This window comes from Sus scrofa, chromosome 13 (assembly GCF_000003025.6).
Source record: "Sus scrofa isolate TJ Tabasco breed Duroc chromosome 13, Sscrofa11.1, whole genome shotgun sequence".
NCBI classification, from domain to species: domain Eukaryota; kingdom Metazoa; phylum Chordata; class Mammalia; order Artiodactyla; family Suidae; genus Sus; species Sus scrofa.
This window is the reverse complement of record NC_010455.5, coordinates 136087606-136104552: the sequence shown is the minus strand read 5'-3', so window position 1 is coordinate 136104552 and position 16947 is coordinate 136087606. Positions and strand designations below refer to the sequence as shown.

At 46.5% G+C, this 16947-nt stretch overlaps 1 protein-coding gene across 1 annotated transcript in view; it reads left to right on the top strand.

Moving 5' to 3' along the window:
* Positions 1 to 16947, top strand: part of KALRN (kalirin RhoGEF kinase) — a 623278-nt gene that overhangs the window by 172520 nt on the left and 433811 nt on the right.

Here is a 16947-nt window from a genome sequence, read left to right as displayed (position 1 = left end):
ACACTTGGCCCATTGATGCTTCTCTTTGCCACCTCTCCAACCCCCATCCCCCTCCAGCCAGCAGTGTCATTTGTCAAGCTGAAGTGACATTATAGTCATTATAATACCAAATAGCTTTTTTTTGAATGTCGGCTTTTGAAGTCTTCTCACACCCCTGACCTTAGAGATTTTCTGATCTAGCCCTTCCTTTTACATAGGAAACTTTGATCCACAGCAAAGACCCAACCAGAGCCACCCAGTTGGTGGTTCCTCATTTGGTCTCCCATCTACTTTGTGTGACAGGCCCAGGGGGTGGATGTGAGTATCATTTTACAGGGGAAAGGGGAGACTTGGGAAGGCTGGGATACAGCCAGGTGGATGACAGGAAGGTGGGCCCTCTGCTTTGAGGCTGGGGCTCCTCCCCCTCCCCCAACACACATACACACATAGAGACAGAAATACACACAAACCTTACCTTTGCCCTGCAGGAGAAAGGCACATATGCTAGCCACCTAGGAGGTGGCTAGAGGGGCTGGGTTGGAGTAGAGGTTCAAGGCCACCTGACCTGTGTCCTTACCTGCTCTGGTCGGAGGGCAAACACAGATTGGACCTCTAGGGGGTGTGCTGACATATCTCTGTGATTCAATTGCCTGAGCCCTTGGTGTTGGGAGGGACTTCGGGACAAGGTCTTTGCTGAGTGGTTTGTGATTTCCTGATTTTTTTTTTTTTTTTAAGAAAGTCTCCCGGGACCCCTCGTTCCTGCCCTCCCTCCTCCTAAGGGGCCCTTAACCATGGCCCTGCCATCCGCTACTGACTGGATTCAGGGCGAGGAAGTGTGTCCATGTCCCACCCAATACAGGACACAGTGTCCTATATTATTTCCAGCCTGCTGGTCCTGGGAATCTCTACTTATTTTTTCTCATTTCCTCCCCTTGAACATTAGAAACATTAGATTCCAAAAATAATCCAAGTCACAATGTTCTGCGGGCTGCATGTGTGAGTGTTTTCTCCCGAAGCTGTTTTTCCCTTCCGTACATCCTTTCTCCCCTCCTCCTTCCCTCTGCCGCATGTTCAGTCAGCCCCAGTGTCCGCTGAGGTCGCAGGCCTGCATGGGAACTGTGGGTGTGGAGGGCAGAGCAGAGGAAGGCATGGCAGGAACGCTGGGCACGGGAGCCTTGGCTTCCTCCCAGGTCTCTTATGAGGAGCAGGAAGGGGCTGGACTTGAATTATTACATGTGAATAGCCTGCCTAGGGGGCCTCTACTTATGTATGGACCCCACAGTGACCCTTTGGAACTGAGAACATGGACATTGTGTTAATAGTACTTTGAAGCATCCAGATGGTCACCCTGATTCTGTCCGTAGCAATTTAGGTGAGCTAGGAAAGAAAGATCTTATCAGAGAAAGACGTTGTATGAGGCACAGGGAAGTAACTGAGAAACATTCATTGATTCATTCATTCCTTTGTTCACAGATAATGAGCATCGTCCATATGTCAGGTCCTCTGCTAGATGCTGAGGACCTGTCCCCACCCCAGGCACTGGATAGGGCAATAATGTGGGCAAGTGTAAGGAGAATCAGTTTCAGCATTGCTGTGAGTCCCAATCCTTGTAAGGAACCACTCCAGTGGTTCAAACCTGCTGGAATGTCAAGGTTTTATTGCTTGCTGGGCAGAGGTTAGGGTTGGGGGTCTGCTGTATGGGGGGAAGAAAGTGTGGAGGTGGGCCAAGAAAAAAGAAAACATATCCACTCTGTCCCAGGAGGGGAAGTGGAAGAAATGTCTTAAGTAGGCTTTTTGAAGAATGAAAGATATTGAGGTACAATTTATTAAGTGAAAAAACAAGCTGCATTTCTGTTTGAGGTAGGGATTTTTAAGATTTCTTTCCAGGCATTTTACTCTGAAGAATCCACTTTCCTTCCTTCCCTTCACCCTCTATCCTCCCCCCTGCGCCCCCTCCACATCCTCTTCTGTCCCCCCTCCCGTTGGCGACCCTCTTCTCCATGCCCTTGCACCTCCTCTGGCCTGTGTTACGCAGCCTTCTAGGGTACAGCCCTTCTCTCGGAACTGGTTGTTTCATTTCCCTCCTGTGGTCCTGCTTCCTCCCTTGGGTGGTGCCCTGTGGCTCATGCCTCCCATGGAGAGCAGAGAGAGCGCAGGCCAGAAGACCCAGCCAAGTCTAGAAAGAGCACTGACTTTGCAGTCACAGAGACTTGGGTTTGAATCCCAGCTGAGCCACTCGCTAGCTAATGGACCATCTGTAGCCAGTTCACCCTCTCCGAGCAGTTTCTTTATCTGTGAAATGTAGATTTTAATACACATGTTATGATTATGGTATGGATTAAAGAAAATGTATGTGAAGCATCTAGTATGTTGGGAGCCCAATAGGTGCTCAGCAGATGGAGGGTTAGCAGCGATGGGTGGGAGCTGGGATCGGGAGTAGCAGAGAGGCCTCGGGAGGAAGGGCAGAAAGTACACAGTCATCCCCAACAGGGTGCTGGGGCATGTGGCGGGCAGCAGGTGGGAGCAGAGCGAGGAGGTGAGGTAGGGGCCTGGTACCTGGAGAAACTAGTAGGAAAGAGAAATTGGAAGCATGTGCCCAGGTTGACAAGGTCTTAGAACACTGCTGCTAAAGACAAACCAATTAAACAAGTGCCAGATACTGTTCTGGGAACAGGCAGTTGCAAGATGAACTGGAGTCAGGCCTTTGCATGTTGGAGAAGGGGCACTGGCACTGGCACACAGAGAGCTGCTGCTGCCTGGGGAAAGTTGATCCAAGTACCAGTTACTATTGTGGGGAACAGATGGGGAAAACATTGAGCCCAGGTTGGGGTGCAGGGCAGGGAAGAGCTCGAGCAAAGGCACGGCAGCCTCAGAGGTACAGGGTGGGTTCTGGGACCATCCACTGTCCACTGTAGCTAGAGCTCAGGCTGCTTGGGGAGGAGTGTAGGAGGGTGATGTCCACGCCATGCTAATTACCAGAAGTTAAACAGGGTCAGAAATCTAGTCATGCTGCTTCCTGGTAACCAGGGACCTTGAGGGAAGCTGGATTCTTGCCCTTCTTGGTACAGAGAAAACAGAGTATTGGTTCCCTCTATGCAAATCAGATGGACTGGCCAGTCTTTCCTCAGTGTGGCATTCATCCTGTCCTAAAAGATTTCCCTGAGACACCCCTCATCCTGAGGTGTCACAAGGAGGTGCAAACCAGAGGGGCCTAGAATGGAGGGTGAGACTGGACTTGGACATTCAGCCCCACTCCAGGACATTCCTTCTGTGCTTTGCACAGGCCCACCTTATCACACCTGTGTTTACACCAACCTACCCTAGCTGGAGGCCCAGCTACCCTCCCCACTCTTCCCCTTCTGGATATGGTCTTTCTTTCCTCTGGGCACCTTTCCATAGTTTTCTCCAACCCCCTCAAATTGGCTCTATTCCAACCCATGTATGTTGCAAATTCCTAGAGGTCAGGGCCAGTGTCTTAGATAACTGTGTTCCCCAGAGGCACACAGTCAGTGCCAGATAAAGGGTGGACCATGGCACAGTCTGTATTCACAAGGCTGCCTGAAGGAACAAAACTTTGGTGAGTGTTCTGTGCTGGCACAAGAGCACCACCTGCTGCTGAGTGGTTTCAAGGGATGTCACTGCAGTGCTCTTGCTGAGGTTTTAGCGGGGCTGGGCGAGGGGTGGTGTGGGGGGTGGGAATTGAGAGAGATTGAGAGAGATTTGCAGGCAGGGAAATACTAATCCAAGTGTGAGCAATGAGGTGACAACGGGACAGGTGAGGAGAGGGGCAGACCCTGGAGACACTCTAGGAAGTGTCCCTTTAGGAAGAAAGGGACCAGGTGACCAAATAGATGTCAGGGAGGAAGGAGAGCTTAGGTAACCCCAAGGCCTTCACTTTAGGATGGCGACTACAGGACAGCAGTGGAAAGAGAGCCCAAAAATACTTGGGGAGAAAGATCAGTGATGAAATTCAAATGTTAATTCCTCTTAAAGCACAGAAAAGTCAGAGAGGTGGGGATGAGTTACTATAACACTACCAGGAACTATTTCGTTATTGCATTTCTGCCCTGCTCTTAAGGACAGTGGCATTATTTAAACACAGGAATTTACCTGAATTTCTCTGAATTAGAGTGTTAAAGAAGTGGAGGGTTTTGAAGATTGGGCTCCTCATTCCAGAAGTCTTTGCTGAGCTCCTCCTGTGGGGTATGCTTTGCCAGGTAGCACCTGGAAGCTGGAAGCCTGACCAGGCATCTCCTCCTGGGTATGCCTGAGCCCAACTCCCTCAAGGCCCCTCAGCTGTCCTGGCCCCCTTTTCCAAGCAGCTGCTGGAAGAGGGCAGCTAGCTCTCTTCCTCAGCTCAAGGCCAAACCTACCTGGCAAGACCCTTTCCAGCACAGCACCTGCCCACCCCCCCCTCAGGTGGGAACCATCTGATCTGCATAGAAGGGACTCCTTTCACCCATGTGGAGTTTTTTTCCCAGATGTGCAAGTAATTGCCACAGCTGATTTTAGGCTGTGTGGGAGGACTGGGTGAGAATATCCAACAGACACTCCATTTTTGCAGTAACAATAATAGTTACCATTTACTGAGTATAGCTTTTATGCCAGAAACAAGCATTAGCTCATCTAAATTAACTTGCCAGGGGACAGAGCTCAGTTTATGCCTAAATTTAGCGCTGGGATAAAGTTGGGCACTATTCTCTCAGCTTGAATAAAATAGGGTTTGACCTCTTCAATTTCGCATTTTGGGAAGTGAATGAACATTCCCTCATGCTGTTCCTGAAAATATTTTATCATCATCTGTGGTTCAGATGGAAGGAATTCAGCCACTCAGAGTCAATATCCCAGGGCTGCCCAGCCTGACTCCTGGTTTGGCTGGTCCTGTTTCTCATCTGCTTGACTTGCTGGCTCCTGGATGACCGTTCCTTCCCCACTGCGGGTAGTGTGTGTGTGTTGCCAGTGCTACAGGAATTCAGGCCATCCGGGCAGGCAGGCTGGAAATAAAATGCAAAAAAAAAAAAATACGTTATTCAAAGTCTGAAAATATTGATATTAATAGTAGACTTGGACAGACTTTTTCTTACATTGCTTAGCACAAGGAGGGCAAGCAGAGAGGAGCCTTTTAAGGCCTAACAGGAGTGTGCCCATTTTCAAGGGCAGTGTATGATTTTAGCATGAAGAGTTGTAGCCTGGGTTTCTCTAATCAAAAGGCATGGCTTTTTGTGACTGCCAGCTTATCCTGTCTGAACCCAGAGGAGGTGGGAAGGAAGTGGTGGGCATTCAGTGTCTGCCATGTATCATGTGCTGTGCTGGGCACCTTCCGCATGTTGTCTTTATTGTCTCCTCTGTATTGATCATTTTGATCCAGACATTGAGGGGTTTATAAGAAAGAGGAGAGGGGAGAGTAAGGGTGGGGAAAAGAACCCTCCATGGGTGAGAGGTCTGTGATGCACTGGTCGGGTTTTGTTTTGTGAGCTCAGGGCTGGCTTGGACTCCTCTTTGCAATGAGATAAATGACTGTGTGTCTGAGGGCTTCCGTGTAGAGCCCCAGTTCAGAGTTAGAAGGGAATTTGACCTGATGGCTCTCTTTTGGTGGTTCCTCGTGGCCACTGAATAAAGGCCTTCTGCCTCTGGCCTTTGCCTTTCCACCTAGGCCCTCCCTACCTCTGGTCATCCCTTCTCACTCCCTCTGACTTCCTGCTCTAGAACCCCCATACCATCTCTCACTCCCTGCTGTTGTAGCCTCTAGGGCTTCATTCAAGTACTCCTCTCATTTTGATGCCCTTCCCATCTATACCTACTTCTCCTGAATCTGATTGTCTTTCCAGTATTGTTCAGCTGTTGCCACCTTCTAGGAATCATCCGTGCTTTTAACCTCTCTCTGCCTCTGACAAGTTGGACCAAGTCCTTCTCTGCTATCAGCCAACCGTATACACTTTTCGTAGTACTTTTCACACTTGAAATTGACTGAACTATTGAATACATTTGTCTCCCTCACTGACCTTGATATGTTTTATCACTAGTTCCCTATCCAATGTCTGGAATACAGTGGGCACTCAGTAAGTGAACAGAATATTGTCCTAAGCATCATGGGCATGTGACTATATAAGAGTGCTTTGGGCTACAAGAAACAAAACTGGACTCCGTTGCAGTGCTCCATCCTTTAATCCATTAATCCTTTTCCATCCTATTTTCTTTAAGTTGTTAATCATAGTTATCTTGAAAGCATTGTCTGCTAAATCATCATAGCCTGATCACCTCTGGATCTGTTTTTATCGACTATTTAATTTTTGAATTATTAGTCACTTTTCTCTGCTTCTTATGTCTAGTAATTTACTGGCTATTACAGATGATGTATGTACAGACTCTTGATTAGGTTATCCTCTAAATATTGTTTTGTTCTGAGCTGCAGTTAAACTACAGATCTTGAGCATCTTGAGCCCTGGTTTAGGCTTTGCTATGGCCAATCTGCTGCTGCTTCTTATTCTCTCTCTCTCTCTCTCTCTCTCTTTTTTTTTATTTTTTTTAGGGTGACACCTGCAGCATGGGCATGTGGAAGTTCCCAGGCTAGGGGTCGAATCAGAACTGTAGCTGCCTACTTATGTCACTGCCACAGCAACGCCAGATCCAAGTCACTTCTGCAACCTACGCCACTGCTCGTGGCAATGCTGGATCCTTTAACCCACTGAGAGTGGCCAGGGATTGAATCCACATCCTCATGGATACTAGTTGGGTTCATTGCTGCTAATTCAAAATGGGAACTCCTGCTTCCATCTTTACATTAATCCTAGGGGCATAGCCCTTATTCTTTTTTTTTTTTTTTTCTTTTTACAGCTGCTCCTACAGCATATGGAAGTTCCCAGGCTAGGGGGGCAAATCTGAGCTGCAGGCCTGTAACATAGCCACGGCAATGCTGGATCTGAGCCACATCTATGACCTATGCTGCAGTTGTGGCATAGGATCTTTAACCCACTGAGTGAGGCCAGGGATTGAACCCACATCCTCATGGAGGCTATGCCGGGTGCTTTATCCACTGAGCCACAATGGGAGCCACCATAGGGGCCTAACCCACTGAGCCTATAGTCCTATTTTTAGGATGTGTTTCTTACTCTTACACTCTGGTCTTTCAGGGGTCCCAGCTGAGTGTCCAGAGTGTTCCTCAAAGTCCCTTAACTCTGTTTGATTTAGCGCTCCTAACATTTCCCCAGCAGTGTGTAACTCCTAATGTTTCTGTTCAGCTCTCCACCTCCCACAGCTATTCTCTGCTAGACCTTCTGGAGTCTTACCTGGCCTATACACAGATTAAGATTTGACCAAGGACCTGGAGGAAATTTTAGTGAAGATTTTTAGGACTCCTTTTCTTAGTTCCTTTCTCTCTAACTTCCTATCACCACAATTACACCCGCCTTACCAGCCCTGAACTCTGATTCCTGGTTTTTTACACCCATTAAGACTGCTGCTCTCTGCCCAGCTCCTGTTTCTCTCCTCCACAGGTTGAAAAATACCATCAGGGAGAAAGCCAAGGTGGATATGGGGCTTACATGATATGTTTCCCTTCCCTCAAGGATCCTTGGTTGGTTGTTGACCAATACTAGATTAAATGCGGTGGAGTTAAGTTCAATGCCAGTTACCCCATCAAGAACAGAGTATAAGTCCACACGAACTGTTTAAGTAAAAATGTAAGTACATCAGAATCACCTGCAAAGCTCCACTGCATCAGAATCTCAAAGGTAGGGCCTAGGAAGCTATATTTTTAAGAACACATTTTGGATAGTTCTGATACTTGAGCAGTGAGTTTGGAGGAAAAAGAAATCAGTATGGGCTCAATTGGCCAAAGAAGGCATCTAGAGGAAGTGAGATTTCAATTGTATTTTAAAGGGTGAAAATAATTTGGATATTTGGGTATGGGTGTTTCACAAAAGGAGAGATGTGAGCACACACATGGGGGTGGCAATGAGCAAATAAGCATAGCATGAAATAACTTGGCCTGGCAGTGGATGGGATATGACAGTAAAGGATGCTTGGTGTGGGACAGTGGTGTGAAATAATAGGGGAAAAGGCAGGTTCGCACCAGTTAGGGGTAGGAGGGAGGTCCCTTGAATGCCAGAGAAGGAGATGGATTTTGCATTATAGATCATAGACAGCAACAATGACTGGGGGGAGATTAGAATGAGAGAACGACAGGGTGAAAGCAGTGTATTAGCACGGTGAACCTGGTGGAGGCAGATTGCTCAGTATAAAGAAGAAAACAGAGCCAGGGAGACCAGTGAGGGAATGAATAATGACAGTGATCTCGGCAGGATGGGCTGAGTGGTTCCTACTGGTAGCCCTGGAGAATAAAGGATGTATCTCAGAGTGCTTTGAGGAAAGAATGAGTGAATGGGCTCCGCGAGGGAGGGATGAAGATGTGGGAAGTCAAGAGAAGGTAAGCAGTTTTCACAGAGAAGGCAGAGTAGTTTGAGATGCTGGTGGAACATCAAGGGGGGCTGCTCATGTTGAATCCACAGGCACCATGCGACTAGGAATAAGCAGAGATTTTAGGTATGCATTTGGGAGACAGTTTGACAGTGGGTTAAAATCACAGACTTTGGAGTGGTAGACTTAGATTTGAGTCTTTAATATGCCAGCTTGACCTTGGCCAAGTTATTTCATCTCTCTGAATCTGTTCCTTCAGCTAGAGAAGGGTGGTGATGATGATATCTGCCACCTCCTGGGGCTGTTGGGAGGTTTGAGATAATGTGTGTAAAGCTCATTGTGCAGAGCTGGGCCTGGTCACGTATTTATTCTTGTCAGTTATCAGGGAAGTTGAGGTTTGAGAGCACCCTGGGATAGAGGAAATGATGGATACTAGATTCCAAATTTACCTCCATCACTTATAAGCTGTGTGATCTTGGGCAATTTATTTCAGCTCTTCATACTGAGCTTTCACTGTTTGAACATGGAATTAACAATACCTTCTTTCGCATTATTATAAAGACTATATGAGGTAATCTGTGGATGAACCTTGGCACAGGGCTTGGCACGTGAAACAGGAAATATGGTCTGTGTTGTTGAAACTGAGCTTGGATGGATTTTCAAATGGACAGAGCTGATGAATAAAAGGCAGAGAGCTGAGGGCTAAGAGTTGAGATTGACTGTGAGTTTGCCTCACAGTAAAGGTCTGAGGGTCAGGAAGGAAAGCCACAAAGGGGCAGTCAGTGAAGTGAGAGGCGAGTGTGGATCAATCAGTGTCGATTTGAAGGGTGGGTGAGCTCTTGAAATTAGAGTGTTCCTGGTGTTTGTGGAATGCCAAGACTGGACATGGTGTGTTGAGGAAGAGAGCATGAGGGTACGAAAGCACCAGTTCCCCTGGGGGAATTTAGTGTTGGGGAGAGAACTGTGAAAAGAGGGAGAGGCTGATCACGTCTGCAGCCAGATGATGTGCCCCTGAGAATGACCTGGTGCAGAGGCCAGAGGTCTTAGGTTTCAGAAAGGACTGCATCTGACGCAAGATCAAGGGAAGGATTGAGACTCAGAAAGGATGAGGTGATTTGTTTTCATGGTGGGTACAGACTTAAGGAAAAAGTAAAGGGGGCTAAAGAGGAAGAGGATGGAGGGAAAACAAAGGCAGCAGGGGCAGAGCACACTTCTGAAAGTTTGGTGATGGTCAGTAAAATGAAGGGAGTATTAGAAGTTGGAGCAACAGGGTTAAGAGGATCAACACTGGAATGAGGCTCCTGGGTTTGGATCTTGGCTCTGTCAGTTACTAGCTTTGTGGCTTTGGACAAGTTAATTAACTTCTCTGTGCCTTAGTTTCCCAATCTGTAAAATGGAGATGCAAATACTGAGGGTTACCATTGGGGAGATAATTATGAGGTTACTAGGAGGCTTAAATGAGTTAACATGTGTAAACTGCTTAGAACAGTGCCCAGCACATAGTGAGCACCTGTCAAATGTAAGTTGCTGTCATTTTCATGGTCACCATTATCATTACTGCGGTTATTGAGAGACGCTGAAAACGAGAGACTGGAGAAAGGAAAGACCGGAAGAGACTATGTACACACAGTTTGGATGCCACACCTCCCAAGGAGTCCTCTCCAATGCTACTGAGCATTCAGACCTAAAACCACTATAGGGAGTTCCCGTCATGGCTCAGCGGTTAATGAAGCCAACTAATATCCATGAGGACACGGGTTTAATCCCTGGCTTTGTCCAATGGGTTAAGGATCTGGCATTGCCATGAGCTGTGAGCTGTGGTATAGGTCCATATGCCTCAGGTGCAGCCCTTAAAAAAAAATAAAAGACTACCATCAGCCTCCTCTAGTGCTAAACCACTCACGATGATAGAACACGGGAGCTATGGTTTCCCAGTACCATGGTCCTTGTAGTGGTCCAGCTCAGGTGCAAGGAGTCAAGATCCATGGCAGGCAGCTGCAGAAGCTGCAGTGGCTCAAAAATCCATACCGGAGCCAGTATCTCTTATAACAACTCTGTTGGTACAGCTTCCAGGGTTCCTGCAATGGACATGCCTGTTATGAGAGTCACCCCCTTCAGGGAAGACCAAGGAACGGTGTCCTGGTCAGTTATTTATAGTTCATTAATAGTCCTTCCAGCCCAGACACAGCTTACCAATTGGGAGAGTTTTTACCACAGGCAACATGATTTAGTAACATGTTGGCACATACTGTCTTTATCTGTTTCCAGGGAAACAGGACTGGGTGTTAACTGAAGGTCAGATTAGCATGCACAAGGGGAAAGAGTTTTGTTAACTCCTTGTTCACAGTGGGACATTTACCTGTTTTATAGAGAAAATGGAGCATTTCTAGATGTGAGCCTCATGTTGGGATGTTAGATCTGAGGTCCGGAAATTGGGGATTGGGGGAATGGAGGGGGTAAGACACGTGTTAGGGGATGGATAGCATGTTTACATGTCAGAGACACATCCTGGCCAGTGAAATTGTTTGGTGCCCTGGCTGATTCCTGAGGCTACAGTGCTGGGTTCTCCCAGGTAACCAAGCTGAGCCATCCTTCAGAACAGCTGAATTTATGATGAAAGATGAAAATGGTTTCTCTCTTATACCGTATATAAAAGTATGCCAGCTGACTTCCCAAAAGCCTAAAGGAAAGCAAGCAGAGCCCAGAACACCTTCTCTCCCTTGATAGATGTTTACTGACAGTCTGCTGTCAGGCTCAAGTCCCAACCCCTCCCCTGTCTGTAGATACCAGTGTAGGGGCACTTCCAGAACTGCGCACTCCCTGTGGCCTGCAGACCTTACAAGGTACAGAAGAGGTGAGGGGTCCAACTCCCTTCACTGAGGAATTCTAGGAACCTAGAAACAAGGTCCAAATTTTGGGGCCCTTAGTTTTTTCTCTCTCCATCCTGCTTTGGAAAAGCAGGAAAGCTCAGTCCTTGGTGAGTGGATAATGAAAACCAAGGCTGAAGGGTTTTGAGTGTCCTGGGCCAGAATACACATGTGGGGTCTGTGTGTTGCCCTGTTTCCATGAGGACAGGTGCCTGGAATCAGAGTCCATGTGAAAGTGGAATTGTAAAGTGGGGAAATTTGCCTTTGGTTCTCACCCACGTCTCATTTTAGGGCCTCTTTCTGTCTTGGGCTCCTCCGCCACCCCATATTAGGATCTCATCTCTGGGTCATGGCTTGCTTTCTTACTGAGCTGTTTCTGTGTCCAGGATAAACTATTTCCAGGAGGGGTTGCAGGAATAATGTATTTTATTTATTTATTTATTTTTGTTGTTATTTGTTTGTGGGTTTTTTTTTATAAATTTTTTTCATTGTTATTTCCCCAATACATTTTTTTTTTCTACTGTACAGCATGGTGACCCAGTCACACATACATGTATACATTCTATTTTCACACATTATCATGCTCCATCATAAGTGACTAGACATAGTTCCCAGTGCTATACAGCAGGATCTCCTTGCTAATCCAACTTAGTAGGCATCTCTTCTGAGTGAAAATCTAAGGGCCAAAGGGATTGAGTCTCTAAGACTGAAAAGGTTGGGGTATGGCAGAGCAGGTAGGGAATGGGGAGTTTGGAAGCAAGGCGGGAGTGAGATCCCTGGTCAGGCCATACAGGGAGGGCAGGAGGGCACCAGCACCCTCGGGTGTAACCCTGAGAGAGTGTACGGGTCTCTGAGTCCCATGTGGGCAAAGGCACCCCAGGGCCCTGAGCATGTGTCAGGGTAGGGGCAGGCGGGGGGTGCATGGCTATCCCTGGTCCGTGCAGTACCCCATGGTCGCTCTGGGAGCCCACCTCCAGGAGTGGTGGGCTGTGGATGTTTGTGTGGGAGCTGCAGCTGTGATTCCCATTAGCCCATGCGGATATCTCAGTAATGTGAACATAGCACAGTTTTAAATCCACACCTTTCATCTGTTTTGTGCTCTAAAAAGAAATATTAGGGAAATGTGTGTAATAGAATGCACTTTATATTTAAAAATCTATCCAGTACATAGCACTTACCAAAGGATGAAACCATATCTTATTTGGATCTCACTCTTACGCTAAGGTTGAAATAGTGTACCTGGTTATCCCCATTTTACAGATAAGAAAACTGAGGTTTAGATCATTAATGTAGTGTGTCAAAGCAGATCTGCACTAGAACCCAAGTCTCCTGATTTGAAGCCTCTGTTCTTTGCACTAGAACTCACAAAACATTTTATCATGGAATTGACTGCACGCCAAGTTTTCAGATGTGGCAAGGTTTTCTGATGAGGAGGTTGTTAGCTTTCTTTAGGGCACAGGCTTTCATTGTGGGTCACTGCAGTGTACAAGCAGGGCTCAGGGGACACAGGTGATGCTGACATGTGCACATTTAGGAAGGAGAATCCATTGGTTGTCTTTTGTCCTCTCAATCAAGTCATCAAACCTGGATATGAGCAACTTTACAACCAATACTATCTAAATGATAGACAGTATAAAATACCAACACTAGATGTTAAGGTGGTTTGAAAGTTAAAACTCTAGATCAGATGATGATGGTAAATTTGGCAATGAAGGAAAATAAGCACAAGATCCTTATTTAATAAGCTTGTGCTATAAAATGTTTATGCTTTATTAAAAAATAGAACAGAACAATAATAACCTTTTAGCTATTCCCATCTTTAAAAGTAGAAGATTTCTGTTTATTTTCCTAATTTGCATTTAAATAGATTCTTTTTATCATTTATTATGTGTTAAGAACTAGATTTTTGTGTTTTCACTGTTTTAGCCAGCGTAGAAAAAAATTATGAAGCAAAACATGAAAAAAAAAACCCCAAGTAGCTTACATGCAACATCCATCTTCTTAATGAGACAAAACTATGTTGGTTTCCAAATAAAGAGATAAAATTTCATTATTTGGACAAAAACTTTCCTCCTGAAGAAATTTTGTTGTTATATTACATTTTGTTGAACCTACCATTTGTAGCTTCTCCAAAAAAAAAAAAAAAAAAAAAAAAAGGCTCAAAATATTTGGAACCACTGTAGAGATATTTTCTTTAGTTTTTCGTTAGATTTTTGGGTCAGTCTAGTTCAAGTGTCTTTCACAGAGCCCAATTCACATAGCTCAAATCATGAAAGGTCCTGGAAGGGAACTTAGAAAGGGTCAGCTTGTCTGGAGATTAGCCACCCGCGAGCCTGTGGCCAACTCGCTCATGCATTCATTCTTTCATTCGCTTAAGTATTTATTGAGAGAAATGAAGCTATTTGAATCAGCTGTCCCCAGGCCCTGATGGAGGCAAGGGTGAGAAGGAGAGGAGGGGCCTTGGTGTTAGACCGTGTGTGGCCCCATGTGAGGGACAGTGTCTTACAACAATCAGAGCCCCACAGTGCTGCCTTTTAGTGGGCAACTGCTCTGCAGAGCCCAGGCAGAGGAGGTCCTACAGTCACATGCAGAAGGCAGGGCAGTGTCCCAAAAGCCTGGATCAACAGACACTCAGGGAATATGTCTTGGGTGGAATGAATGTAGCCCACTGGGTGTATTTCACTTCTCTGAACCTGTTTTGCATCTATCAAATGGCCCAGTGGAGGCGGTGAGATGATGTGTGCAAAGGATGTTTTGAACTCTAAAGCACCAGACAGATGTCAGGACTGAGAGTAAGAATGTCTTTCTCTGCCTATCAAAAACAATGCCAATTTTCTCATTGACATTTCTTTTATTCAAAAGCTATGAATGTAAGTAGTAGCAATGAATATGCATTCTGATCTAGGAGACTCAATAAAATGGATTTTTATTTGAATGGAAAAAAATACATTCCATACGTTTCCAGATTGAGCTTATTGCTAAACCAAGATGCTTATGGGAACCGCTTAACCCTTGTAAATGAGGAGAAGCCCAGAAATGAAGAGACTTGCCCACAGCCTCATGGCTAGTTAATGACAGAGCCAGGCCCAGAAGCAGCCAGGCCCAGTCCTCACCCCACTTTGCACACACGCACGTGGGTGCACACATGCATACATACACACATGCATATGTGCACGTGCAGCCAGTTCCACTGAATGCAGCAGAAATGCTGGTGACCCTTGCAGGCAGCCATACTCAGAAAGTGAGATTATATGCAGTCAGCAGCTGATTCAGGCCCAGAGAAGAGTTGAGACTTTCCCTAGGAAGGAGCCATATTGGAGAGACCCTGGTTCCCAATATCACGTGGACTGTCTGGCCCCTACAGCAGGTCTTTTTCTCTGTGCCTGAGATGTGTGTCACCTCTTTGGAGCACTGCCTCCAACCTAGCTAAACTTTCCCAGAATGTGTGGCCACTGGAGATAGCTCGTGTGCTCCAGTACAGAAGGCAGATGGGCACAATGGCCTGGGTGCAGACCTCAAGGTGAGAAGTCAGTTGGCGAGGTGTATGGTTCCTCCAGCTCTCTCCAGTCCTGCCTGCCTTTTACTTACTGTTGTTATTGCTTTCCTCCCTAATTGGCCTGTGTTCAGCAATCCTTGCTCTCTGCAGTCCAGCAGGGGCCTGGCGCCGGGCAATCTAATCATTCCGGGGCTAGTACATAACTCTCTGCTTATTAGCATATCTAAATAGTCATGTAACAGAAAATACAGGGAAGGTCACTTCTAGGCCACTGGGAAAGCCAAGAAAGTATAAGGAGTGAGCCCTTTTCATCACAAGTTCCAAGGGCTGCAGGCATTTCAGAATTTCATTAACTTTATTGATTCTTTTGTCAACAAGGAAAAGAGATGAGAAATTATTTTAAAATGGGGTTGAGAGGCAGAATGTTAAAGAACAGAAATTACATGATGAGATTGTTTTCACCTCCTGGGGCACTTCTTTCCCCTCTTGTCCATAATAATAATTTTTTTAAAGCCCTGGCTGCATGCTTATGGTATGGCGTTGGCTATGGCTTGCAGATCCATGGTGGGCACACCACGGATACCCACCCAGCCTCCGCAAGTGCCCCAAGCCTGGATCATCCTCTGACACTCGAAAGTGAAGAATGATAGTCTCGCTCCTTGTCTGTGTAGTTATCCAGGAGCTGGATCATTCAAAAGGAGAGTCATCTCCAAATCATGACCATTTCCTTGGGAAGATGACTTGTTTGTGCTTGAGTGTGTGAGTTATAGCCTCCATGTCTCTCACCTGACCTCCAGGCGTAGAATCTAACTGCCCATAGGACAGCTCTGCATGAAGCTCTTTCAAGCCTCTCAAACTCAGCATCCTAAAGGGAGACTGCTGCCTCTGCCCCTCACCCCTACCCCAGCTTCTTACCTCCCTGTGAGGAGGTGCCTGGTGGCACCTTCTCTTACAAGGACCCAGGGTGCCATGTCAGACACCTGGCTGTCTTCCCTCACTCAGCTCTTCCTCATGCTCCCTCCCCAAACAGTTGAGAGTCCCCAGACCCTTCCTAGTAGCTCTCACTCTGCCTGCTTCTCAGACTCCACTGCCACCCCCACATCTGGGTTTCCAGGTTCTCACCCTTGCCCCCAGGATTACTGTAACAGCCTCCTAATCATTTCCCTGCTCTGTCTCTCTCCATCCAGTCCACACCCCATGCTGTTCTCAGAGCTCAGCGTGCTTCTCTGCTCCGCTTATAACCTTCCACTGACATCTCACAGCCCACAGGGTATATATATATGGTCCAGGTGTCCTCAAGCCTGTGTCCAGGGCTCTCCATGGTCCCATCTACTTCCCCAGCCACATCTTCTCTTTCCATCAGGCTCCAGAAGCACAGCAGTGGTCCCTTCAGAGTGCTCCACACACTGAGCTGCCCCGCAGTTCTGTCCCTTTGCCCGAGCTCACATCCCACCCATCTTCACCTGGCTAATTCCTACTTGAGCCAAGGCTCAACTCAAGTGTCACTCCTCTGGAAAGCCTTCTGTCTTCTTCCCTGTCTCCACACCATCAAGAGTGGCTGCCACTTTGATACACTGTATTGACCTTTACTTTGATTTCTTTTTTGAGTTGTGATTTTAATCGTCATATGCCAAGTTGTACTAACACTGGATCTGAGTCCACATCTGTTTTCCACACTGGCTTTTAAGCCACTTCAACTCAAGAACCACATGCATGTATAATGAGTATCTGATAAATGTTGGTTAAAAGTAACTAAAAAAGTATATTCACTTTTCTGTCTAAAGGGGGAGAAATGGAATGAGGCTAAGGTTCTGCCTCCAGGAAGCTGGCATGATCTTTGCATGTTCTCAGCCTGTATCTTTGCTCAGTTCCTCACTGCTCTACTCTGCAACTGAGCTGCAGCCTTTAACTCATGCCAAATTATGGAGCATGAGTTCCAAGTATGGCAGTTTTCTTCTCCAAAGGTTTCACACCTTTCCTGGCTATGTCATTTGACTACTCTGGGTAGAAAATCACAGAAAGTCCAACTTATACCAACTTAAGTAATAAAGAAAATTTCTTGACTCAGGTACTAAGAATGTCCAGAGACAAAGTGGAGATCAGGCAAGGCTCAATCAGGGCTCTGCCTGTTTTCCTGCCATTGTTTTGGCTACACCCTTTCTCTGCCCATTGGCTTCACCCATTGCTGCA